Source organism: Antechinus flavipes, chromosome 1 (assembly GCF_016432865.1).
Source record: "Antechinus flavipes isolate AdamAnt ecotype Samford, QLD, Australia chromosome 1, AdamAnt_v2, whole genome shotgun sequence".
Classification (NCBI taxonomy): Eukaryota; Metazoa; Chordata; class Mammalia; order Dasyuromorphia; family Dasyuridae; genus Antechinus; species Antechinus flavipes.
Window position 1 is genome coordinate 36,808,181 of NC_067398.1, and position 25,775 is coordinate 36,833,955.

General features: G+C 36.3%; 1 protein-coding gene across 5 annotated transcripts in view; it reads left to right on the top strand.

Annotated features, from left to right (window-relative positions):
• The first annotated feature begins 510 nt into the window (after nucleotides 1–510).
• The window catches only part of CHL1 (cell adhesion molecule L1 like), a 291,442-nt gene continuing 266,177 nt past the window's right edge, over nucleotides 511–25,775 (top strand). For 4 of the 5 annotated variants that reach the window (XM_051980967.1, XM_051981004.1, XM_051980995.1 and 1 more), the window contains exon 1: nucleotides 511–822. The gene's annotated coding sequence lies outside the window, so the exon portion shown is untranslated. Of the gene's footprint in view, nucleotides 823–1,531; nucleotides 1,641–25,775 lie in introns of those variants that run through there. The other variant, XM_051980976.1, reaches the window with a different exon arrangement.

Here is a 25,775-nt window from a genome sequence, read left to right on the forward strand (position 1 = left end):
ATACATATATGTTTTTCTTTAATAGATAGTGCTAAATTATAGCCAAATTCAGCACAGCCCTTTGAAATGTAGCAATAGCTGCCCTGTCAAGCTTGATATAAGATCATCTGGTATAAGCATCAAAGAAAACCAATAGGACAACTAAAATTATCTTTGACCTGTTCCAAGCTGAGCCCATTTGTAGCAAGAGAGTAAAGGTTCTTCTACGATCACGCAGATATGAGGGGTGGGAAAAGTTCCGGACTTATTTTTATTCTATTCCTAATTCCTATGAAGGAAAAGCTCTAAAGCTAGACAGAGTAGCAAGCCAGTGACTGAGAGACAGGGGGAAAAGGAGGCAATACGGAGAGATTGGCTGGTGGAAGAATGTATGAATTAGGGGTGATTGGAAGGAGAAAAGGGAAAAAAGCTGCTCAATACAGAAAATAGAGAGAAGGTGGGGGTGGGAGGCAAAGCAGAAAGAGAAGGCGGGGGAGGGAAAGCCCGAGAGAGAAGGCGACAGGAGAGGGGAGAGGGAAGTGAGAACTGCCTTGATTTTGAGAGGAGAGAGAGTGGATAGGCAGGGAGGGGTACAAGGCGGGACGGGAGCTGCCTTTTCTTGTCTTGTGCCAGCTCCAGGAGGGGGTAAGGCGGAGCCTCCCCGACGGATTCGCGTGCTGCCAACCTGGGAGAGGCTGGTTACTCCCTGAGGAGGAGCAGCGGAAAACAAGAGGCTCTTAACCCTGCAAGTCAGCCTAGCTTCTGCTCTGAGCAACTGGGGTGGCGGAAGAACTTTCCTTTGGGGAAGCACGAAATCTGATCTCGCCCAGGAAGGCCAACGAGGTGTGTTGCCAGAAATTTGTTGGGGTGGTGGTGATCTTTCTCACTCGCAGTCGTGCCCTGCTTCTTCCTCCCCTGCTAATTCTCTCCCTCCCAAGATCTTTCAATCCCTAAAGCATTCCTCTATCAAGATAGGGGACTGGGTGGCGATTTGACTCAGTATTGGAAAGGGTGTGTGTGTGTGTGTGTGTGTGTGTCTGTGTGTGTGTGTGTGTGTGTGTGTGTGTGTGTGTGTGTGTGTAAGCAATCCATCTCCCACAAAGTGGGAAACAACGTGTTTGTGGTCCTCCACCTGTCTCCTTCCATTTGTACCCCTTTCTCCCTACTTCTCTGATCCTCTAACACCTCTCTTTCCATTACTAAAATTTAAGTTAATATTCCTGTCAATCAGAGGGAGGTGGAAACCCTATGGGGCTTCCTCCACCTTAACACCCAGCAACTGCTTGGAGCTACTGAAGATAACCTCCCTTCAATGATCCCAAAAGGCCTCCTTCTGGTCATTTAGCTGTCTGGAAGAGATGAACTGCACGGGCTCTCAACTCGCCCTTCTTTCTACCCCTTAGGTGGGTAAAAGCATCAGGGGTTCACAGACCTGTGTGCTTGTGCGTGTGTGAGAGAGAGAGAAAGAAAGAGAAAGAGAGAGAGAGAGAGAGAGAGAGAGAGAGAGAGAGAGAGAGAGAGAGAGAGAGAGAGAGAGAGAGAGAGAGTTTGAAAGAATTGGGGGCTCGACGCGTTACCATGGCTCCCTGGAAGCTGTGCCTGAGGACCTAGACATGCCGGTCACGGATGTTCCCTTCTTCCTTCTTTGTGCCGGTTTTTTGGTGAGTGTGTGCGAATGTAGGGTGTGAATATGTGTGTGTGTGTGTGTGTGTGTGTGTGTGTGAAGAGAGAGAGAGAGAGAGAGAGAGAGAGAGAGAGAGAGAGAGAGAGAGAGAGAGAGAGAGAGAGAGAGAGAGAGAATATATCTGATTGAAATCTGGAGAGCTCCTGGGGCGGGGGGAGGGGTTGGTAGATGGGGCAGTTCTGTCCCTGTCCACTTCTCTAAAGCCGCCCTCTCTCAGCAAGGAGGCTGGGTGGAAAATCCAATCAACTCCTGTTCCTACTATTACTTGGGCAGCTACTAACCACCATCTCCAGGGGGTGGGCTATGGGGGAGCGGGAGGGAGTGCAGAGCTGAAGTAGAAACGCTGGCAACAAGGAAGGGTAAGTGTCTGGAGAGCGCCCAGCCAGGGTGCCAAGATACAGAAGAACGGAGGGGTGTGTGTGTGTGTGTGTGTGTGTGTGTGTGTGTGTGTGTGTGTAAGGGGAGAGAGAAAGGGAGAGGAGAGTTGAGGGATTGGGGGGCGGGAGCCTAGGGAAACCCAAGGAACCTAGTGTTTTGACCTGGGGTGTGCAGATAGAGCTGCCTTTGGCTCTCCGGGGAGATTAAGGCACTGAGATTTTTTTTCCCTATTTTTGCCCTAAAAGATAGATAAAGGAGAGGAGGAAGAGTGGGAGGGTGGAGTGCCTAGGCTAGAAGTACCCTGGGTGACCCCCATTTCCTCCCCCAGGGACCCGATCTAGGCTGGTACAGTGGGTTGCTCGAAGGAGATGCGTTCGTTGTTGGGGAAGAGGTTCTTGGCAAGGAAATCCCACGTTTCCAGTCTCTGCCGCTTGTTCGGAACCTTGCCCTTTAAATCCTCGGCTTTGGCTGCCAGGGGGGAAGCGAGCCAGGCTTAGCCCGCGGGGAACAACGGAGGAGGCACTGGGGACCCGGCAACTTGGGGAGCTTTGGAATGCGTTTGGTGGTGCACGCTCCCGTGCCCGTGTGTACGCGGCCGCGTTCGTGAGAGCGCGTGCACCGCGCCAGGCACATCTTCAGGGACTGCTGGGGAGGGGAGGCAGGGACGCTGAGCTCTGGCACCAGTGGCTCTTTTGGAAGCCACCTTCTGCTCCATGCCATTCTGTCTCCTCTTCCCTCTCCTCTCTGAAACCATCTGTCACTGCCACTGAGACCATTCAGAAAGGCAAGATTCTGGCCAGAGCAGATTGAGATGAATAAGCTGCTGGACCTGGCAAAGTTGGCATGGGAGGGCATCGAGAAGCGTGCTTCAGCAAACGGGAGGGAGGGGAAACTTTGAGTAGCCGTACTGGAGGAGGAAAAAACGAGATTTTAATGAATAAAATCAAGATATTTTCTAGGACTCTGGATGTGGGAAATGGGGGCCGGGGGAAGGAGGGGGGCGGTCCCTTGTTCCCATTTACAGTTGCTGCTTTTTGAGTTCAGTTTGCTTAATTTCAGCCTTCCCTGATGGATAATAATGAGCTTGGATAGTATTCTTTGGTTCAGATATACATTTAATTTCATTCTGCCCATTTTATCCTTAAGTGCTGTAGTGAATTTACCCAAAGTGGCACAGTGTGGTGGTATATAATGATCTCTTGTGAGCTCCTCAATGTAGTTAGGGAGTAAATTGAGACAAATGGGTGATATTTTAAAAGAATTTGACTGAGTGTGATTTCTGGGTACTGTAGTTCATTAAAAATGGATTTCAGAGCATTTTGTGCTCACTTTCCAAAAAGGGCTTCAGAGTGCAATGGTAAAATCATCTGATGCTTTGTGTTTTCTTGTAGTTATACTGTCCTCAAGGCCTTCAAACAATGGCTTTTAGTGAAAGGAAATAAGTGTTTACTTTTCAGCCCACTAGGTGTGTGATTTCTTCACCATAGACTATACTCCCAGCTCTGTAAAGTTAATTTCAATCATTAAGTCTATTACATGATGTAATACTCCATTGAACATAGCTGCTACCTTGAAGTTCGGTGATCTCATGAAGTATGCAGGCTCTCTATATGAAATCGGTCTTGTATGTTTACTCATGTGTTTTTGGTGAATGTCAGAAAAATAAATGTGGGAGATTTTATAGATAAATATAGATATATGCAGATATCCATATGCTCATACATAAATATATACCTATATACTTACATACATACATATACATATATACCATTTCCACTGCCCTCCAGGTTTATATCTTAATATTGACATTCTTTGAAAATAAAATTTCAGTATAGATGACAGATTATCTCAGCCACTTTTCATAGCAACTGGTACATAGTAAATCCTGAATGAATTCTTGTTCCCTAAACCTAGAACATAGTTTTTTTTTTTTTTTTGGTTTTGTCTAAACATTTTATTCATTTAGCTAGGTCATTTTATGAAGGATTTGATAAGTAAAATATTAGATCTCTAATCTTTTTTCCCCATTGGGTAAGGGAAGATTCCACAGTGGAACAGAACCAATAGGATAATAAGCAAACTTGAAAAATCTGGTTAAATTGTGTATTTACTGGTAAAAGTTTAGGTATTCTGCGTTGACAATCCCTCTTGAGAGAAGGCTTAATCTTCACATAGAGGTTTAAAAGGTATCCAAGAGAATTAATGTGACAGCTTGACTGGAGTTCATTTGATCATTTAAATATTGTTTCCCAGGAGTCCTGGCATAGATGTTTCACTTATTGGAAATAATTTTTCACTTTGGTCTGTGACAGATGACAGAACGAAGTATTCTATGCCTATTTTACAATTTTTGAGATTGCTTTATGGTTTAAAAAAATCTAATGAACACTTAAATGAGTCAGAAAAATACATTAAAACACACACACACACACACACACACACGCACACACACACAACCTCCCTAAAGGTGAGACATGAGGGGAAAAGAATAACCCATGACTAGTCATAGAGTTGATCTGAATTCAAATTTGGTAAACCAGTTGACATGGTATGGTTTAATCAAGGCAAAGGAACCTTCTTCATGAAAACAGTTGTCAATGGTGCATTTTATTATTGGTTTCAATCAGTGTACATAGCCATTTTTTTAGTTGGAGACTGAGTACTATATTTTCAATTATGAACATTTTGATTACAGTTTCATTCTAAGTAACTAATTCACAGTCTGAAGAGAATGCAATTATTATGGTGATTTACATACAATATGCTAAATTAAAATAGCTAATGAGGGAAAGCATTATGTTTCTTCTATTCATTCCAGAAAGGGAAAAAAATATTGTGCCTTATAAGTATTTATTCAAAGAAAAAATAACTATTCATCAGCATTTTAACATTACTTCCAAACATTCTGCCACATAATTTCATTGAAACTAAACCACTAACTATATAAAGTTTCTTTTGCATTTGCAACTAGGTGGCATAGAGGATCTAAGCCCTGGGCCTACAGTCTAAGATAAAATGAATTCAAATCCAGCCTGGATAATTTTCTTGTTAGATAACTCTGGGAAAATCCATTAATCTCTGTTTGCCTTAGTTTTCCCAATTGTAAAATAGGATTATAATTGCTCTGATCTCCCAGGGTTATTGTGAGGATGAAATGATATAATATTTGTAAAGTGCCTAACATGAAGAGTACTTAATAAATACATGTTCCATTTTCTTCTCCCTTAATATTTCCAACTCTTAGCTGGGCACTTAGTAGGCACTTAATAAATGTTTAGTGACTGTTGGTTGACTCTTGGTAGCACAACATATGCCATTTCTTTTCCATTTGAGAGCCAATGAAGGGGAATGAAGAGGGACAAGCCACTATTTAGATATAGTGCCTTTCCCTCAAAATTTCTTCACATTTTAACTAAAGGCAAGAATCTTTTTTTTTTCCTTCTCTAATTTGGAAGGACAGTTAACACCTCAAACATTACTAATTACTGCAGTTTATTTTATCAGTGTTGCTAGTCTACTTAGTTAATTATAGCTTCCCCATAAGCATCATGTTGAGAATAATGAATTAGGGTAACATTTTAATCAAAAGAACATCTATGCCTTTTATCTTCTGTGAATACAAATATTATTGTGTTACCAAAAGTCACCATAATTTCCCCAAAGGAAAACACAACAATAACAACAACAAAAACGAAAAACCAGGATTTTTTTTTTTTTTTACCAATTTGACTTAGAAGCTGAATGAATGAGTTGAATTGATCAGAAACAAGTGTCTGTGAGCTCCTGGTTGCTTGGCAACCCAACATTATTCTGCAATTTCTTCTGGTATATTTATCCACTAAACTAGAAAATTCTGTTTTGTTAAAGAATGTTTTTAACTGGTGCATAAATAGACCATAACCAATGGAAATTTTATGTATTGAGGATTTAAAATGATGCTATATGCCTTCCCATTGTGATTGGATAATCAAATGCCAAGAAAAAAAGGAACTCTCTTCTCAGATTCATATTGCTTAGAATAGCTTATATTTTTCACATTTATTCACATTGCCTTGTAGCCATGTGTAGGATCAGTCTTTCTTATCTTTATGGGGATATAATTATTGAAATATACTGGATTTCAGTTTCTCATATAGGCCTCCACACCAAATAGTTGTCTAGTAAATTTGAAAAGGTCTAAATCACCAATCCAAATAATTAAAATTCTTCAAATCTAGTGCTTTCATACTTTTGTTTCAATGAATTCATGATCTCATGGATCTGTCTATTTCTGTCACCTAAGCAAAATGCTACCTGTTCATACATGTGTTTTTGTATTTTGTGATGCTTTTACATATCTTCTCGTAATTTCCTTGAATCTGTTCCCAGAAAATTAAATCTTCCTTTCATTCATTTAACATTTTGTGAATGTGAGTTCAAAGTGCTGTCCTCCAGTCTTGATATATTCCTGTCTCATCCATTTTTTCAGATCACCTATGTTCATTGTCAATATCATGTTTGTAATTAATCTTTCTATTTCTCATTGTGTATCCTCCACTTCTCATTCAGTTTAGATCATAACCTTAGCACTTAACAGACGACTTGGAAAATATCAAGTCTATAGCAAATGGTCATCTAAATTTCATGCTAAAAATTGTTTCATTCATTTGCCTTGCAGACACATTGCATTAAGGAAATAGAATATCAATTCAATTCAGTTATTTAACTGAATTATTGTGCTTGGGATGTGCTGATGATTCAGGAATAAAAATAAATGATCTCCTACCCTTACCACCTTCCCTTCTTTAGGTGGATACAATAGGAACACAACTAAGTATAATAAAGGGTATGAAGTGAAGGGGATGAAGAAGAGATAGATAAAGAATCCAAGAAAAGTTTGAATCAGATGAGATGGTAAACTTAATTGGCTTTAACAGGAAAGGCCTCAAGAAGGAAGCTGCCTTCAAACAGAGACTTGAAGAATACTTAGGATTCCAAAAGACACACGAGGAAGGAGTATGACAAGAAATTTAGGATCATGGAAAGAGCACCAGTTCGATTTGATCTTTTCCTTCAGTTTTGGGCCTCGATTGCTTGGGCAGCAATGTCTAAGAATTATATCAAGGAGAACATATGCATATACACATCTAAGAAAACAAATACATATGTTCATATAAATACATGTATAGAGAGAGAGACTTGCCCATTATGGCCTTTGCTAACCTGGCAATCTTCTTCTAATCCATCTTATATAAGGAAGGTTTTCTTAAATTTTATTAACTCAGTATTATTCCTACCTTTCGAAGAGAAAATTTCCCATGACTTCAGTGACTATATGAACATGCAACTTCCTGTTATGTATCTTGCTTGACAGTAATTTTCAGCAGATCATTATCTCTATTGTCACATCTGTGAGAGCATATTGTATGATTTAAACATAATCATGGGAGTTTCTATGTTTGAAGATAGTTTTGAGGCTGTTTTATTTCCTCTATTGAGTTAAATGGTTATTTTGAAATCCAGAAACAAGAGAAATAGAGGAATCATATATTGTCACACTCTAGCAGGTTTTTGAATGCAAAAAAAGTATTCTGATGAAGAAAATAAGTCATCAAAACTTTAACTATTCCCTTCTCACATATACATGCTTATTCCATGAATTGATAATTATTGTAGAGATTTAGTAAAGATAACAAAATTGGCATGTGTATTGACAGTTGCTGATTTCTTTTTGCTCATATGCATGGTTTTTTTTTTTTTTCTGGTAAAAGTGCTATCCATGATTTTTTTTTCTATTAAAACAAACAAATACAGAAAACAAGACAAAACAAACCTCTCCTTTGAGATAGCTTGTAAAACATTCTGCAAGTATCTTTAAAATTATGTCATCTTCAGTTTTATAGAAATGCAAATTTCTTCTTTATTACTTGGCCAGTTCTACCCACTTTTCCTGATTTTATTGCCTTAATTGCTTTTCCTTTAGGGGAAAAAGGGGACTGGCCAATAGGGGCACATTTGAAACTATGTTGACACCATCCAAATATGGCAGTTCTACTACCATGGATGCTGAGCATAAATTCCCATAGCATATCTGTTCCATGCCACATCTGTTCTGTTTTGTGGCCATCCTTTCAGTTTAACAATTATGATCTTTGGATGATTGGGTTAGCTGAATTTCCTATCAAATTTTATTTAAGCTATTCTTCCCTTTCCACTCATATATTTTTTTTACCTTTTTGTGAGTCAAAATTACTGATAATCTACCATCAATCTCCTCTGTAATATTTTATAAATGAATTTATACTTTTATCTGGTCCATCCTTGACTGTAATATTCCGGTGTTTGGCAAGAAGATAAGTTTTTGCTAGCTGAATTGGTTTCTGAATTAAATCAGTTTCCCCCCTGTGGTAACTCTCTTGTAATGGTTAAAATTCTCTAAAAAGTGGTGATCAAGTCAATATCTTATGTCTGTTTGCCATATTTGAGATTCAATATTTTGTTTGTTGTTGAGATAAAAATGGCTATTGACACACAGTACCAGTCCTAATTTAGTATTGATCTCTCCCAGCAACTTATCAATTTCCATGGGCCATTGATTTTGGGCATGGACAACTAGACATCCTTGTTCATAACTAATATTCCACTTAAATTATATTGGATTGTTGAGCTATTGTTTTATAATAACTAACATTTAAATAGTGCTTTAGCTTTATAAAATATATGTATCACCTAGGATTGAAGCCCAGTTGTCGAATACTCTTCTTGCTGATAAAGATATAAAGATTGATTACATCTATCTATCACACACAATATGCTTCTTCATATATAGTGTGTGTACTATCAAGCAATATATGCTTATACAGATATATATATGAATGTGTATACATATACAATACATGTGTGTATCTATATGTGAGTATGTGTGTATGTGTATTCTTCTTCCCTTAATCTTTCCCACTCTTTAGACCCTAGAATATTTAACTGCATGCCTTCTCTCTCAAACTTATATGCCTGAAAACCTTCAGTCTCTGTCCTCTACCAAAAATACTCACAAATGCTTCTTCACATTGATTTATTAATCCCTACCTCTAAGGGCAATCATATATAAATGGACTTGAGATCAAGATTACATATATCATTTTATTTGGTTCTTACAAGAAACCTCTGAGTTAGGTACTCTTATCCCCATTTTAAAAATGAGGAGAGGCACAGAGCAGTTAAGTGCTTCTTCCAGGGTTATATAATTAATGTGTCTGAGACTGAATCAGAATTCCACTCTTCCCAATTCTAAATCCAGTATGCTTTCTACTGTGCCACATAGCAACTTCAATTCATCAAATCCCTTTGAACTTTTCTTAAAGAAAATATTTGTCTTGTATAAATAACATTTCTAAAGTTTTTGTAAAAAAAAAAAAAAACAACAACCTTGATTTAGAATCACATTTTTCAGCATAACTTTTGCTACTATTCCCCTTGCTTAGCTTTGAATCACCAGATATCAAATTATGAGATGATTTATTAAAGAAGATCATGCAAACTCTTCACAATATTCCATTAGATGAGGATAAACAGAAAGACAAAATTCAATCCCTGCTCTCAAAGACCTAATAGGCTAATGAGGATGACCAAGTGTAAACAACTTCATTTAAAACAAGTTCTATACAGGATACCTTTGGGATAATCTCAGAAGAAAGGCATCAAGATTAAGGAGGACTGGGGAATGTTTTTGTAGAAGGTAGAACTTTAGCTGATTCTCAAAGGAAACCAGGAAATGGGCAGGAGAGTACAGATAGTTGTAGACTTGTGAGACAACTATGAAAGCATTCATTGTTGGGAGACAGAGTGTTTTGTGTGGAGGAATATCAAGGAAGCCAGTGTCACTGGATTGCAGAGTAGAGGAAGTGCCGTAATATATAAAGAGATTGGAAAAGTAAGAAGGGTTAGGTTGTTTTGGGCTTTAAAAACAAAGGTTTTCCAGTTTGATCCTGGAAGTTTTGAAGAGTTCCTAGAGTTATTCAATTAGGGAGGATTTTCAAATATGTGATTAATAAAGACCATTTTGACGGCTGAGCAAAGCATGAACCGAAGTAGGAAGAGATGTGAAAAGGGAATACCAACAAAGAAGTTATTACCTGCTGGTGATGTTGACCTGCTCTAATCTAGAGCTAGTGTCAGAGCAAGGAAGGGAGCATATAGGAAAGATATTAAAGAAGAACATTTAATGACATATGGGAGCTGGGATTTGAAAGATGAAGCAGGGATGGCAACTAGAGTGTGAGCCTAAGTAACGGAGAAGGTGATAGTACCCATGACCTTAATAGGCAAGTTTGGAAGAAGGGAGGATTTTGGTATATTGATATTGAGTTTTGGAAATGTTGAGTTTAAATTGGCTTTGGAATATCTGGTTTCATTTTCTCATCTAGATTTCTTATTACCTTGTATAAGTATAGGCTAAGCCAATGAATTCTACTGTTCATTGTTATTATTTTGTGAAATGAATTCTCATCCTCCTTTGGAGAAGAAGAGTTTATTAAGGGAAATCACTCAGACTATATACAGATGTGTATATTGTGATATAAAGTTTTGTTTTCAGAAATAAGCTTTGTGTATAGCTGAGAAATAAATGTGATCATTGGTTTTCATAGATGTCTCAAGGGATCCATTTTATGCATATTCTAGGTGGATTCGTCATGCCTCTTCAGGTACTAAAGTTAGGTTCCCCTCCCAGTGAATCAACTAAGATTATGAGTTCAGGAAAAGTACTTCTTGAAACCTGGTGAATCCGACTTCCGGCCAAGATGGCGGAGAGGAAATACACTTCTGTGTAATCTCCGTGTTTTTCTCTCACTATTCATTTCATTTCATGCCTCTGAATTAATGCTCGACTGAAAAAAAAACCATACAATTACTTACCAAGAGAAACCATCCTTGAGACTCGTCAAGAAAGGTCTGTTTTTGCGCGAGGGCGGGGACGGTATTTGGAAGCAGTCTGCGGGCAGCAGCGGCAACCAGAGCACAGATAGCAGCTCAGAACCGGGTGGAGCGGAGAGGGGGTAGGAAGCAATCGCAGCCGTCTCTGCGTTGAGAGCTTTGCTATAGGAGCAAGTCAGCAGCCCAGCAGAGAAGCTAAAAACACCGGGGGTGAAGAATACAATCCCAAACAGCTGGAATTTCTCGGGACCTGGCCACCCCTCCCCCACAGTGTCTTAGCCCGCTCGGATCTCAGAGCGCTCGGATCTCAGTGCGCAGGCGCCATAGCACAGTAGGACCTGTGCCTCACGAATACCCTGCCCCTCCCCCAAAGAAAGCAGCCTCCATTCAAGGGGTTTTTTTTCCTTCTGTTTCTTTGATAGTTTGTCTTTGATAAATAGACAGAATGAGCAAGAAACTGAAAAAGAATTTAACCCTGGACAGCTTTTATACAGATAAAGAGCAGACTCCAAACCCTGAGGAGACTAAAAACAAACAGTCCCCAGGTGAATCCCCGAAGGAAGAGACCTTATGTCCCTCAGCACAGATGAATCTCATGGAGGAAATTAAAAAGGCTCTCACAAGGGAGCTAGAAGAAAAATGGGAAAAGGAGAGGGAGGCTCTGAAAAAGGAGAGGGAGGCTTGGCAAAAGAGCCTGGAGAAGTCAGTTAAAGAGAGAGTGGATAAAGAAACCAAATCCTTGAAAAATAGGATTAGTGAACTGGAAACAGAAAACAGCTCTCTAAAAAACAAAATTGGCGAAATGGAAAAAAATTCCACAGAACAAAAGAACTCAATTGGACAATTAGAGAAAGATCTTAAAAAAGTGAGTGAAGAAAATACCTCACTGAAAATCAGGGTCGAACAATTGGAATTGAATGACTCGAGGAGACAAGAAGAATCAGTCAAGCAAATCCAAAAAAATCAAACAATGGAAAAGGATGTGAAATACCTTCTGGGGAAGACAACAGACCTGGAAAACAGATCCAGGAGAGACAACCTGAGAATCATCGGACTTCCAGAAAAGTATGATGAAAAAAAAAGCCTGAACACTATCTTCCAGGAAATTATCAAAGAGAACTGCCCAGAAGTCATAGAAACAGAAGGTAAAATAGACATTGAAAGAATTCATCGATCCCCTACTGAAAGGGATCCTAAAATCAAAACACCAAGGAATATAGTGGCCAAATGCCAGAACCCTCAGGCAAAGGAAAAAATACTGCAAGCGGCTAGAAAAACCCAATTCAAGTATCAAGGAGCCACAATAAGGATCACCCAGGATCTGGCAGCATCCACATTAAAGGATCGAAGGGCCTGGAATATGATATTCCGAAAGGCTAAGGAACTTGGTATGCAACCAAAAATAACTTACCCAGCGAGATTGAGCATCTTTTTCCAGGGAAGAAGATGGACATTCAACGAAATAAGCGAATTTCATCTATTTCTGATGAAAAAGCCAGAACTTAACAAAAAATTTGATCTACAAGCACAGAACTCAAGAGAAATCTAAAAAGGTAAAGATTAATCTTGGGAACTATATTTCGGCTGTAAAGATGTATAAAGAATACATGTATACCTTGTTCTAGAAACTAGTTGTGGAAAGGACATTGTACTAGAAAAAAGGGAAAGTGGGGGTACTACATTTCATGAAGAGGCAAAGAAAACCTAGTAAATCTGAGAGAAAGAATGGAGAGGAATGAAAATAGTGAGTATTTTACTGCTTTCAGAATTGGCAGTAAGAGAAGAATTTTAGACATATTCAATCTATGGTGAAACTTCTCCTACCTCATTGAAAAGTGAGAAGGGAAAAGTGAAAAAGGAAGGAATAAGCTAAGTGGAAGGGAATACGGTAACTGGGAGGGAAAGGGGTAAGTTGGGGGGGGGGAACTCTAAGGGGGGGGAGGGATACTGAAAAAGGGAGGGCTGTGAGAAGCAAGGGGAGCTCACAAGCTTAATACTGGGAAGGGGGGTAAGGGAGGGGGTAAGGGAGGGGGTAAGGGAGTAAGAAGGGAGAAAAGCATAAACCGGGGTTAACAAGATGGCAAGTAATACAGAATTGGTCATTTTAACCATAAATGTGAACGGGGTAAACTCCTCTATAAAGAGGAAGCGGTTAGCAGAATGGATTAAAAGCCAGAATCCTACAATATGTTGTATACAGGAAACACACCTGAAACGGGGTGATACATGCAGGTTAAAGGTAAAAGGTTGGAGCAAAATCTACTATGCTTCAGGTGAAGCCAAAAAAGCAGGGGTAGCAATCCTGATCTCAGATCAAGCTAAAGCAAAAATTGATCTAATCAAAAGAGATAAGGAAGGGCACTATATCTTGCTAAAGGGTAGAATGAATAATGAAGAAGTATCTATATTAAATATATATGCACCAAGTAGTGTAGCATCTAAATTCCTAAAAGAGAAATTAAGAGAGCTGCAAGAAGAAATAGACAGTAAAACTATAATAGTGGGAGATCTCAACCTTGCACTCTCAGAATTAGATAAATCAAACCACAAAATAAATAAGAAAGAAGTCAAAGAGATAAATAGAATACTAGAAAAATTAGATATGATAGATCTCTGGAGAAAATGTAATGGGGACAGAAAGGAGTACACCTTCTTTTCAGCAGTTCATGGAACTTATACAAAAATTGATCATATATTAGGACATAAAAACCTCAAACTCAAATGCAGTAAGGCAGAAATAGTGAATGCATCCTTTTCAGACCATGATGCAGTGAAAATTACATTCAATAAAAAACCACAGGAAAGTAGACCAAAAAATAATTGGAAACTAAATAATCTCATACTAAAGAATGATTGGGTGAAACAGCAAATTATAGACATAATTAATAACTTCATCCAAGAAAATGATAATAATGAGACATCATACCAAAATGTATGGGATGCAGCCAAAGCGGTAATAAGGGGAAATCTCATATCTCTAGAGGCCTATTTGTATAAAATAGAGAAAGAGAAGGTCAATGAATTGGGCTTGCAACTAAAAATGCTAGAAAAGGAACAAATTAAAAACCCCCAATCAAACACTAAACTTGAAATTCAAAAAATAAAAGGAGAGATCAATAAAATTGAAAGTAAAAAAACTATTGAATTGATTAATAAAACTAAGAGTTGGTTCTATGAAAAAACCAACAAAATAGACAAACCTTAGTAAATCTGATTAAAAAAAGGAAAGAGGAAAATCAAATTGTTAGTCTTAAAAATGAAAAGGGAGAACTCACCACTAACGAAGAGGAAATTAGAGCAATAATTAGGAGTTACTTTGCCCAACTTTACGCCAATAAATTCGACAACTTAAATGAAATAGAAGAATACCTCCAAAAATATAGCTTACCTAAACTAACAGAGGAAGAAGTAAATATCCTAAACACTCCTATCTCAGAAAAAGAAATAGAACAAACTATCAATCAACTCCCTAAGAAAAAAACCCCAGGACCAGATGGATTTACATCTGAATTCTATCAAACATTTAAAGATCAATTAACTCCAATGCTAAATAAACTATTTGAAGAAGTAGGGATTGAAGGAGTCCTACCAAACTCCTTTTATGACACAGATATGGTACTGATACCTAAACCAGGTAGGCTGAAAACAGAGAAAGAAAATTATAGACCAATCTCCCTAATGAATATTGATGCTAAAATCTTAAATAAAATATTAGCAAAAAGATTACAGAAAATCATCCCCAGGATAATACACTATGACCAAGTAGGATTTATACCAGGAATGCAGGGCTGGTTCAATATTAGGAAAACTATTAACATAATTGACTATATCAACAACCAACCAAACAAAAACCATATGATCATTTCAATAGATGCAGAAAAAGCATTTGATAAAATCCAACAGCCATTCCTAATAAAAACACTTGAGAGCATAGGAATAAAAGGACTTTTCCTTAAAATAGTTAGGAGCATATATTTTAAACCTTCAGTAAGCATCATATGCAATGGGGAAAAACTGGAACCTTTCCCGGTAAGATCTGGAGTGAAGCAAGGTTGCCCACTATCACCATTATTATTCAATATTGTATTAGAAACACTGGCCTCTGCAATAAGAGTCGAGAAAGAGATTAAAGGAATTAGAGTAGGCAATGAGGAAACCAAACTATCACTCTTTGCAGATGATATGATGGTATACCTAGAAAACCCCAGAGATTCTACTAAAAAGCTATTAGAAATAATTCATAATTTTAGCAAAGTAGCAGGATACAAAATAAATCCCCATAAATCCTCAGCATTCTTGTACACCACCAACAAAATCCAAGAGCAAGAGATACAAAGAGAAATTCCATTCAAAATAACTGTTGATAGCATAAAATATTTGGGAATCTACCTACCAAAGGAAAGTCAGGAATTATATGAGCAAAATTACAAAAAAGTTTTCACACAAATAAAGTCAGACTTAAATAATTGGAAAAATATTAAGTGCTCTTGGATAGGCCGAGCAAATATAATAAAGATGACAATACTCCCTAAACTAATCTATTTATTTAGTGCTATACCAATCAGACTTCCAAGAAAATATTTTAATGATTTAGAAAAAATAACAACAAAATTCATATGGAACAATAAAAAGTCGAGAATCTCAAGGGAATTAATGAAAAAAAAATCAAATGAAGGTGGTCTAGCTGTACCTGATCTAAAATTATATTATAAAGCAGCAGTCACCAAAACCATCTGGTATTGGCTTAGAAATAGATTAGTTGATCAGTGGAAAAGGTTAGGTTCACAAGACAGAATAGTCAACTATAGCAATCTAGTGTTTGACAAACCCAAAGATTCTAAATTTTGGGATAAGATTTCATTATTTGATAAAAACTGCTGGGATAACTGGAAATTAGTATGGCAGAAATTAGGCAAGGACCCACACTTAACACCACATACCAAGATAAGATCAAAATGGGTCCACGACCTAGGCATAAAGAACGAGATTATAAATAAATTAGAGGAACATAGGATAGTTTATCTCTCAGACTTGTGGAGGAGAAAGAAATTTGTGACCAAAGATGAACTAGAGACCATTACCAATCACAAAATAGAAAATTTTGATTATATCAAATTAAAAAGCCTTTGTACAAACAGAACGAATGCAAACAAGATTAGTAGGGAAGTAACTAACTGGGAAAACATCTTTACAATTAAAGGTTCTGATAAAGGCCTCATTTCCAAAATATATAGAGAACTGACTCAAATTTATAAAAAATCAAGCCATTCTCCAATTGATAAATGGTCAAAGGATATGAACAGACAATTTTCAGATGAAGAAATTGAAACTATTACCACTCACATGAAAGAGTGTTCCAAATCACTATTGATCAGAGAAATGCAAATTAAGACAACTCTGAGATATCACTACACTCCTGTCAGATTGGCTAAGATGACAGGAAAAAACAATGATGAATGTTGGAGGGGATGCGGGAAAACGGGGACATTGATGCATTGTTGGTGGAGTTGTGAACGAATCCAGCCATTCTGGAGAGCGATCTGGAATTATGCCCAAAAAGTTATCAAACTGTGCATACCCTTTGATCCAACAGTGTTTCTATTGGGCTTATACCCCAAAGAGATACTAAAAAAGGGAAGGGGACCTGTATGTGCCAAAATGTTTGTAGCAGCCCTGTTTGTAGTGGCTAGAAACTGGAAAATGAATGGATGCCCATCAATTGGAGAATGGCTGGGTAAATTGTGGTATATGAATGTTATGGAATATTATTGCTCTGTAAGGAATGACCAGCAGGATGAATACAGAGAGGCTTGGAGAGACCTACATGGACTGATGCTAAGTGAGATGAGCAGAACCAGGAGATCATTATACACTTCGACAACGATATTGTATGAGGATGTATTCTGATGGAAGTGGATTTCTCTGACAAAGAGACTTAACTGAGTTTTATTGGAGAAATGATGGACAGAAACAGCTACACCCAAAGAAGGAACACTGGGAAATGAATGTGAACTATTTGCATTTTTGATTTTCTTCCCGAGTTATTTTTACCTTCTGAATCCAGTTCTCCCTGTGCAACAAGAGAACTGTTTGGTTCTGCAAATATGTATTGTATCTAGGATATACTGCAACATGTTTAACATATATAGGACTGCTTGCCATCCTGGGGGGGGGGAGGAGGGAGGGAGGGGGAAAAAACGAAACATAAGTGATTGCAAGGGATAATGTCGTGTAGAAATTATCCTGGCATGGATTCTGTCAATGCGAAGTTATTATTAAATAAAATAAAATTTATTATAAAAAAAAAAAAAAAAAAAAAAAGGTAAAAAAAAAAAAAAAAAAAAAAAAAAAAAAAAAAAAAAAAAAAACCTGGTGAATCCTAAGCTAGATTAAAATACATAAATTTGGGGTCAAAAAGAACCAAAGAGGTCAGATAGTCAATTCTGCTTATTTTGGAGTAAGAATAAGGTAAAATAACTTGCCTAAGATTTCATAAATAAGAAGCATTAGAATACAAGCCCTGTTGATCTGACTTCAAATATAGCCTTTTTCCACTACATCATGTTGTTTCTCCCCCAAATCCAGAACTGTGTGGCATCTCTTTGAAACCCTATATATGTCCAGGGCTAGTGTGTCATTGTCTTATTTTGTCTGCTTTTTAAGATGATTTACTAAGAATCTCATAAGTTATTGAATTGCTAATGTGTTAAAGACATTAATGGTTTAATGAATCACCTTTCCTGTTTGCATTTCACATTTTAAATGCCTAAAGCACAAGGAATTATACCAATATTAGAAATTTCTGGCATTGAGACATAGCAGTTTTAAAAATATGTTTAATAGGAGGTGTTTTTACCCCTTCTGATGACCTTCTGTCACATTGTAGACATTGTGTCCAGCTTCCCCTTTGGTCAACATTCTCTGCTCCTAAATATAACATGTTAATGTGAAACTGTGAATGAAGATTCCTCTGTCTTTGTTTGGAGAACGTTTCTTTTATGGTTCCAGGGAGAGAAGGCCCAGTTCAATTGAACATAAAATAACAGGAGACATTTGTTAATAGTCTGACCAGAGAGTAGATTAGGAATTAGGAATGTTATCTCACTGAAGACCTTTGCTGAAGGGTTGTAAAAGGACAGCCAACTGTCTAGATAATAGATATTTATGTTTTATGTATTTCTTTGTCCAGAAAAAGAGAAGTACTAGTATTCAAGGCTTTCAGGGAAAGATAAACATTGACCTTTTCTACATTCCTGTCAAAAATGTATTTGTCTTTTGACAGTTATACATTACATTTAAAAACACACACACAAGCATATTTTTATATGTATAAGACACAAAGAGAATATAAGCTTCTTGACATTAGGTACTGTTATATTTTTTTTTTCTTTACATCACTGCTGATTAGCACAGTGCCCAGCACATAAAAGGAGGGACTGGATCTGTGATTTCACTCTGTAGAGATATAAAGAAATCTCCTTTAACAATGCAAATTGGCACCTTTTTCTGCAATTTGTATTGTGGTTAAAAGTCTTTCCCAAAGTCACATAGTACATATCAAAGGCAGAACTTGAACTGAGTTCATGCAGACTTTGGAGTCAGTTCATGATCCATCATATCACACTCCCCTTTTGTCTGATACATAATAGGAATTTCAGGAATGCATATTGATAGCTTGAATTAAAGCAGAAACTCACATAGCAATAATATAAGGATTTGTTTAGACAATACTTTGTACTTTTCAAAAGCATTTTGACATAGTTCAATTCAATAAATAATTACTAAATAGTACTCATTAACTGCTTGCTAGAATTAAGGCACATGAAGCACATGAAAAAAAATGTGATCTAGGTTATGTTGATATTATTTGTATTTTTTAGATAAAGATGCTGAATAATGGAGTGTCTGAGTAACTAGGTCAAGGTCAAAAAAATAGAGAATCAAAAAGAAAATCCAATGTTAATTTAGTGTTTTGTTTTTTTTTTCCTCCTGTACCACAATTTGTTCTTGTTTTATTTAAAAAAAAAAAAGGAGGTTTACTGTGTGTAGCACTGCAAGGTCCTTTTTGAAATAGGAAGCTAGAATGATTGAATTCAGCAGTGATTTATCAGCACCTATTTTGTGTAAGGCTAATTCTGGGCATTATGAAATAAATGTGAATCAGAATTAACTAATAAGCATTTTTTAAAAAAATATCCTGTTTTACATTAGGTTTTGTTCTACCTCCTGGGGATATAGAGGCGAAATTAATACTTTTTATTTTAGGGCTCTTCCATTTTTGATGGCGGAAACCACATGCACATCTATGTACATACATATATACATAGGTACAAATGTTTCTTTCTCATTCTTTGCATAACATAGCATTAATATATGTTGAAGAATCTTTTATTATTTCTTCTTGTATGCATATGATATACATATATGCATATATATACAAGTTTATATTTTTCAAAAAAAAAGAAAATGTGAAGATAGAATGACATGATTTGAATTATATTGGTATGGAGGTGGTAAAGAAAGGGAAATTAGAGTATTTTTAAAGAGAAATATGAGAATGAACAGACTAATACTTCTCTATCAATTAAAGCTAGGTTACTCAAAATGCATTAAACTAGATGGTTACTTAAAACCTCTTTTCATTCTATGGCATTAAGATTTCCTTTTACTTTTCCTTTTTGATTTATAATGGGAGGGACTGGACTGTCTGGAATCAAGCTCATAAAGCTTCCAAGTTAGTTACCATCAGGGGATAATACTGCATATGATCTTAGGTCTGGGTTCTCATTGGTCAGTTTTTCCTATTACATATTCAATCTAAGAGTGCCTTAGTAGATTTATGATGCAGGGAAAAAAAAAAAAAAAACAAAAAAAAAAAAACCTTGCCTTTGCTGCCTTCTTGTGTTTTTCCCCTAACTTAGCATCCTACTTATTAGTTACCAAAATCCATCTAAAGCAACCCAGAACTACTAGTTTAGTGGCCTCCTTTTTACCTTTTCTTAATAATGGCTATATCATTTTGATCAAACTTTATTTGTGTAGTGTCTTTCTTTCTAACATAACTATGGTTATGGAGATCAGTCTCAGTCATATATCTTGTAAATGTGTTACCCATCCCAGGAGTATTAAAAAATGTATAACTTCTGGTGGGATATTAGGCACCAAAGCAAGCCAGTGGAGATTTTTATTTGGAATGGTTACAAATTTGAAGAAGACCTTAAATGACAGCACCTATGTTATTGTCCAGTTTAACTATGCATAAAATATCCTGTGAAACCAATTGAAATCTGTGATGTGGTAAAATGCCATTTACTTATTCTTATTCCTATTTTTTAAAAAATGTTTTTTTGAAACCTTTTCAGGGTCTGCCATGACAAAGCTCTGAAAGCTAAAAATAAGCAAAGTGACATATTTTCCTTTGCTTCTTTGTCAATATAACCAATTTCATGATATCAGGCTTGCATCTCCATAAAGGTGTGGGCACCTGAGTTCTGCAACATGAGATAAAAGGGGCTGGCAATGACAAATGCCTTAATACTCTTGGAAATAGCTTTGGTATATGACACTAAATGTAATGATAGTATTTTCAATAAGAGCAGCTTATAACTAAGACAATCCCTTAAAGTATAAATATATTCCAATTATTTCCTCGTGTATATTTTAGGGTTTTGAAATGTTTTTTGTTTTGTCCAATCAGGGCAAAAAAAGCATATATTTTAACATCATAGAATTTTAGCACTGAAAAGAACATCAAATAGGTTCTATTAATAATAATGATGGTAATAACAATACATAATATTTATACAGTGCTTAAAGGTTTGAAAAACTTTTTAGTAATATCATTTTATTTTCACAACCATTCTGGGAGGTGGGTGATATTATTATTATATCTATTTTTATAATGAGGAAACTTGAATTTAGAGTGGTTAAATAATTTTTACAGTGTCAGACACAATCAGCTCATCTTCCGAGGGAAGAATCAGTGTTAGAGAGCAAAAATGACTTGCTTGATATCAGATGAACATAGAGCATTTCAAAATACAAAATGAACAAGCAAAAACTATTTCATTAAGGAAGATTTTGCCTGGATATACAATTATGTCTTCCATTCCTAGCAAATATGAAGTGGACTATGGAAATTCAGGCTATTTTGAAAACCATTAACTAACTATCATAAAATTAAGTGACTTATAGAAGATTCTTTTGTAAGACTGGGAAAGGGTTCTGTTTGTTTTCTCTCCTTATAAAGGAAAGGTTCCCTTTCCTTGTTAGTATTAAGAATTTTGTTGCTGGTTTTTGGTGGGAACAATGTTATCTTACAGTTTTCTTCTATGTTTATTCAGGGACTGACTGCAGAAAGCCCATATTTATGGAAGTGGTAGAAAGGCTCCATGCTTTCAATCTCCTTAATTTTCAAGTGCCAATAAGCTCCATCTTTAGATATTTTCCAAATGAACAGTTTCTATCAAGCCCAGTATTTGTCATCTCAAGGAATACATTCATCCTCATGTTTGCAAATTGGCTAACATTCTGAGCTTACGCTGTGAAATTCATCTGATATCATAGTGAAAAACTTATTATTCCAAGACAAGCATGTTAAAAGATAACAAAGGATAGACTGTTTGAATGCATTATACAGGGGGAGAACATCTTAACCCCTTTCCATCATTGTCAAAAATAGCTTGCATGTCAGTTCATTTAAGTCTTCCTGTGTTTTTTGCTTTCATTCTGAGTTACTTCTATTTACACTTTCTTACAAATTGATAGCACAGTGGAAAGAACAATGTTTCTAGAGTCAGGACATCTAAGTACAAAGTACTCTTCCCATCCTACTTGTATGACAATGGGCAGGTCACTTAAATTCCATGAGTGTCACCTTCCCCATCTATAGGAAGAAACATGAAAATATGTTTTCCAATTGGAGATTTATAATTCTATTCCACTTTGTTTAAAGTTTTTCCCCCTTTTTTTCTTCTCTCTCTTTCTCTCTCTCTTAATCTTTCTCTCTCTCCCTTTCTATTTTTGCTTCCTTTGTCTTCCTTCTTCCTTCCTTCCTTCCTACTTTCCTTCCTTCCTTCCTTCCTTCCTTCCTTCCTTCTTTTTTTTCCTTCTTTCCTTCCTTCATATTTCTTTTTTTCCCTCTTTTGCTGCTACAATCAAGTATTGCTACAAATATATTGGTACATATTGGACCTTTATGGTTTGACCTCCTTTAATGCAATCATATCTTGCAATGGGTTTACTGGCAAGGGCATAAATAATATAGTTACTTTTTTTTCCTGCATAATGTCTAATTGTTTCTCAAAATGAGGAAGACCAATTTACAACTCTTCTCACAATGCATTATATGTGTATATACATATAGATAGATAGATATGTATACACACATGCACATATATGGGAAGAGTGTGTGTGTGTGTGTGTGTGTGTGTGTGTGTGTATATATATGAAGAATTCATGTATGTATGTACTTGTATACTATGTTTTAGAAGACAATTTCTTATTGAAGCCAAAGACTGAATATGTAATCGAAATTTAAACTTCTGTGTTTAATTTTAACCTTAACCTCAATTCCCTTTTCAATTTCTAACAAAATTCTCACAGGAGCCCAGTTTCAAAGGGTCTCAAAGCACCTTCATTTTCCATCCACAAAGGTTTTTGCATGTAATTGATTTATTCCCAGTAGATGAGCAACACAATTGATTTGCTTGAAATAACATTAAACTGCTTGAATCAAGCAATTCTGGTAAAATTCATTTGTGTCCTAGTAAGTCAGGTTCAAATCAATTGGATTTGACCTTAGCTACTGTCCTCCCAGAGTGGGGTTCAGCAATCATCAAGCTGATGCCATTCAGTTGCATTCAAGATTGACACGTAGTGATCCAGTTGAGAATTTATCTACATGCATATGTCCACTTTTGCAAACTTAGTCTTTACCCTCAGTTTTGGTGGATATAAAGTAGTAAAACAGGACATGTCATTTATGAAGATTGATTCACTGATTATTTATAAAATATTTAGGAGATAAAAAGTGCTAGCCATTGTTATTACTAATAACCCCCTTTTGCCTGGTACAATTTTGATTAGCATCCATAAAAAATATAAAACCATTATATTATTTAATAGGGAAATAATCTGTTACAGCAGCACAGTATTTACTGTTTCAATTAAGTACATGCTCTACATTTTCCAGCACTAAGATTTTTGTAGATTTTGGGGGATGGAGGGAGGGGGAAGAAAGAAAAAAGATGTATAGGAATGGAGACTAACAGAAATGTGTGAATCAGTGTTTTTCTGTATGCATTTTAAGAGTGCACAGCAAGAAAGTCTTAATGATTGTTACAGTCTCAATGTTTTATTTGCTTCAGAACCCTGTAAAAAAAGATAAGGATGTGATTTCTGACTCTAAAGTTTTGATTCAAATGAGCTTACATTTGGAATTTTCTTCTGGAATTGTCTTATAATATCATTTCATAGTCGTTCTTTGAAAATGTGTCAGTGGAGTAAAAATTTTGCTGATGAGGTGAACAGTGTCAGCATCTGTGTTTAAACCTGCAATTCAATTTTATGTGGTTATATCTACAGGACAAAAAGAAGCAAAATTTTAGAAAAGGCAATTCAGTTTGTTCAAGTGTAAACATGTTATAGGAGGATTTTAAAATTTTCATTTTTATGTGTTAGCATGTCTTTTTAATTTGTCTTTTTGTCATTTTGAATAATGATTAGTTCATCTTTTTATATTTGCATATCTCTCCCTCCCCAATACACTCACATACGCTTAACCCTCAATACTATACTATCATATAGTAAATGCTCAATACTTTTTTTGGTGGAATTGATTGCATTGTATTTATGTAAAGTCTTCAGTTGATCTTGAATTACTTAGACCTTGTCCTGGTACTCTAGAATTGTTTAGGCAAAAGCAAATTTCCAATATTTGTAGTAGAGAAGACAATTTATCCCAAATGGGAAGGGGAAGAGTGGAGTATTAAGGTTAGATGCTTTGATTTGCTTTTTGTTTAGTTCTGAGTATTCCATTTTGGGAAAAAGTTCGATAAACTGTAGCATATTCTATGCAGGGAAATCATGTTGAGGAGGGCCCTGGAGGTCATGATATTGAGCATCAAGGAAATAGGAATATTTAGTCTGACAAAGAAAGGACTTGAATGCGATATTATAGCTTCCTTACAATATGGGAATGACAGTATATAAAAAAGACAGACATATTTTGATATGCCAGAGAATAGAACTAAGAATCATGAATTGAATTTGAAGCAAGGTAGATTTAGGCACTGTGTAACGAATGACTTTGTCACAAATAAAGGTGTCTCACAGTGAAATGGGCAGCTATTATCATTAGTGATGATCCTATCATTAAAAGCCTTAAAAACAAAGGTTATATGATCATTTATGGGAGAACTTCTTAATAGGTTCCCAATTCAGGGTAATATTCAACTGTATGTTTCTGAAAATTACTTCTAGCTTTGATATTCTTTGCAAAGTTTCAATGATATGAAAAAGTATTTTTAAAAGAAAAAATAAATTAATTTTATTGCCTTTGTTTTGGGAACCATTTGAGGGCTTTTTTGTAGACCACTGCATTTCTTAAAAAAAAAAAAAAAATGGCTCAAATTGTAATGTCTGGGCTAGCTTTCTCAAGGATCTCTCTGGTGTCTGGAGTCTGAAATTGAGCTCCAGAACATTCTCACTTGAGTCTCTCCAGTCTGATTATTTCAAGTCCTCTCAGCCCTTATATACCTTAATACAATTACATCATTACAATGCACTGAGCATGTGTCAACTGTAGAACCATTACATCACCATATTAAGTACTAAGTATGTAAACTAGAGAACCATCATCTCATCAATCACACTGAGTAAACACTTTGTTGTAAGTATCCTTGTTTCAAGTATACTTTTCTCAGAGTCCCCAATATCTACAGTTCTCTATACCAAATAATTAATTAGATGCTACAACTAGTAATAATGGTGGTGATAGTAGTGATAGTAGTCATGGTGATGGCAGTGCTGGTAGCGTTGTAGTATTTATAGTAATATTAACAGGAGTGGTGGTGGTTGTAGTAGTAGTAGTAGTAGCAGTAGCAGTAGTGCTGATTTCAGGTGGTAGTCATTGTAATAATAGTAGGGATAATGATAATCATGATGCTGATGGTAATAGTAGTAGTAGCAGAGTAGCTGTTATCATCCTTAGTAGTACTAGTAATAGTAGTGATAATAGTGCTGGTGGTATAATATAGAAGTAGTTATATTGTAGTATTAGTAGTAGTAATAGCAGCAACAGTTATAAATGCTGTAGTAGTAGTGATGATGATGGTAATGGTGATAACAGAAATAGATGTAATTGTATTGTAGTAGTGGTTATCAGAATATTAATTACAGTATTCTATTGAAATCTTATTTCAAACCTTAGGCATGAGCAGCCTATTACTGCTAAGTACCGCCACCACCCTCATTCCTTTTATTCTCATTCTAAGTCTTTCATAATTTTCTGTCCCATTCTAACTCAGTTCCTTCTTGTCTAGCCCATTCTCCCAGATTCATTGGAATTCATGTTCTATCCCAATCCCACTCTCACTTGTCCTTTCTTTCTCCTCCACCCAACATATTCTATCTTTTTCAAATGTAACCTTGTTGTCCCCTGAGAATCCTTTGCTTCTAAACACTCCTCCTGATCTTTAAATCTGTAAAATGGGATTAAGATCCTTCTCATATATTTTATAAGACTCTGCACCTGGAATCAGGAAGACTTAAATTTGAGCCTGAGCTCAAAAACTTACTAGTTGTGTGACTCTTAGAAAATCAC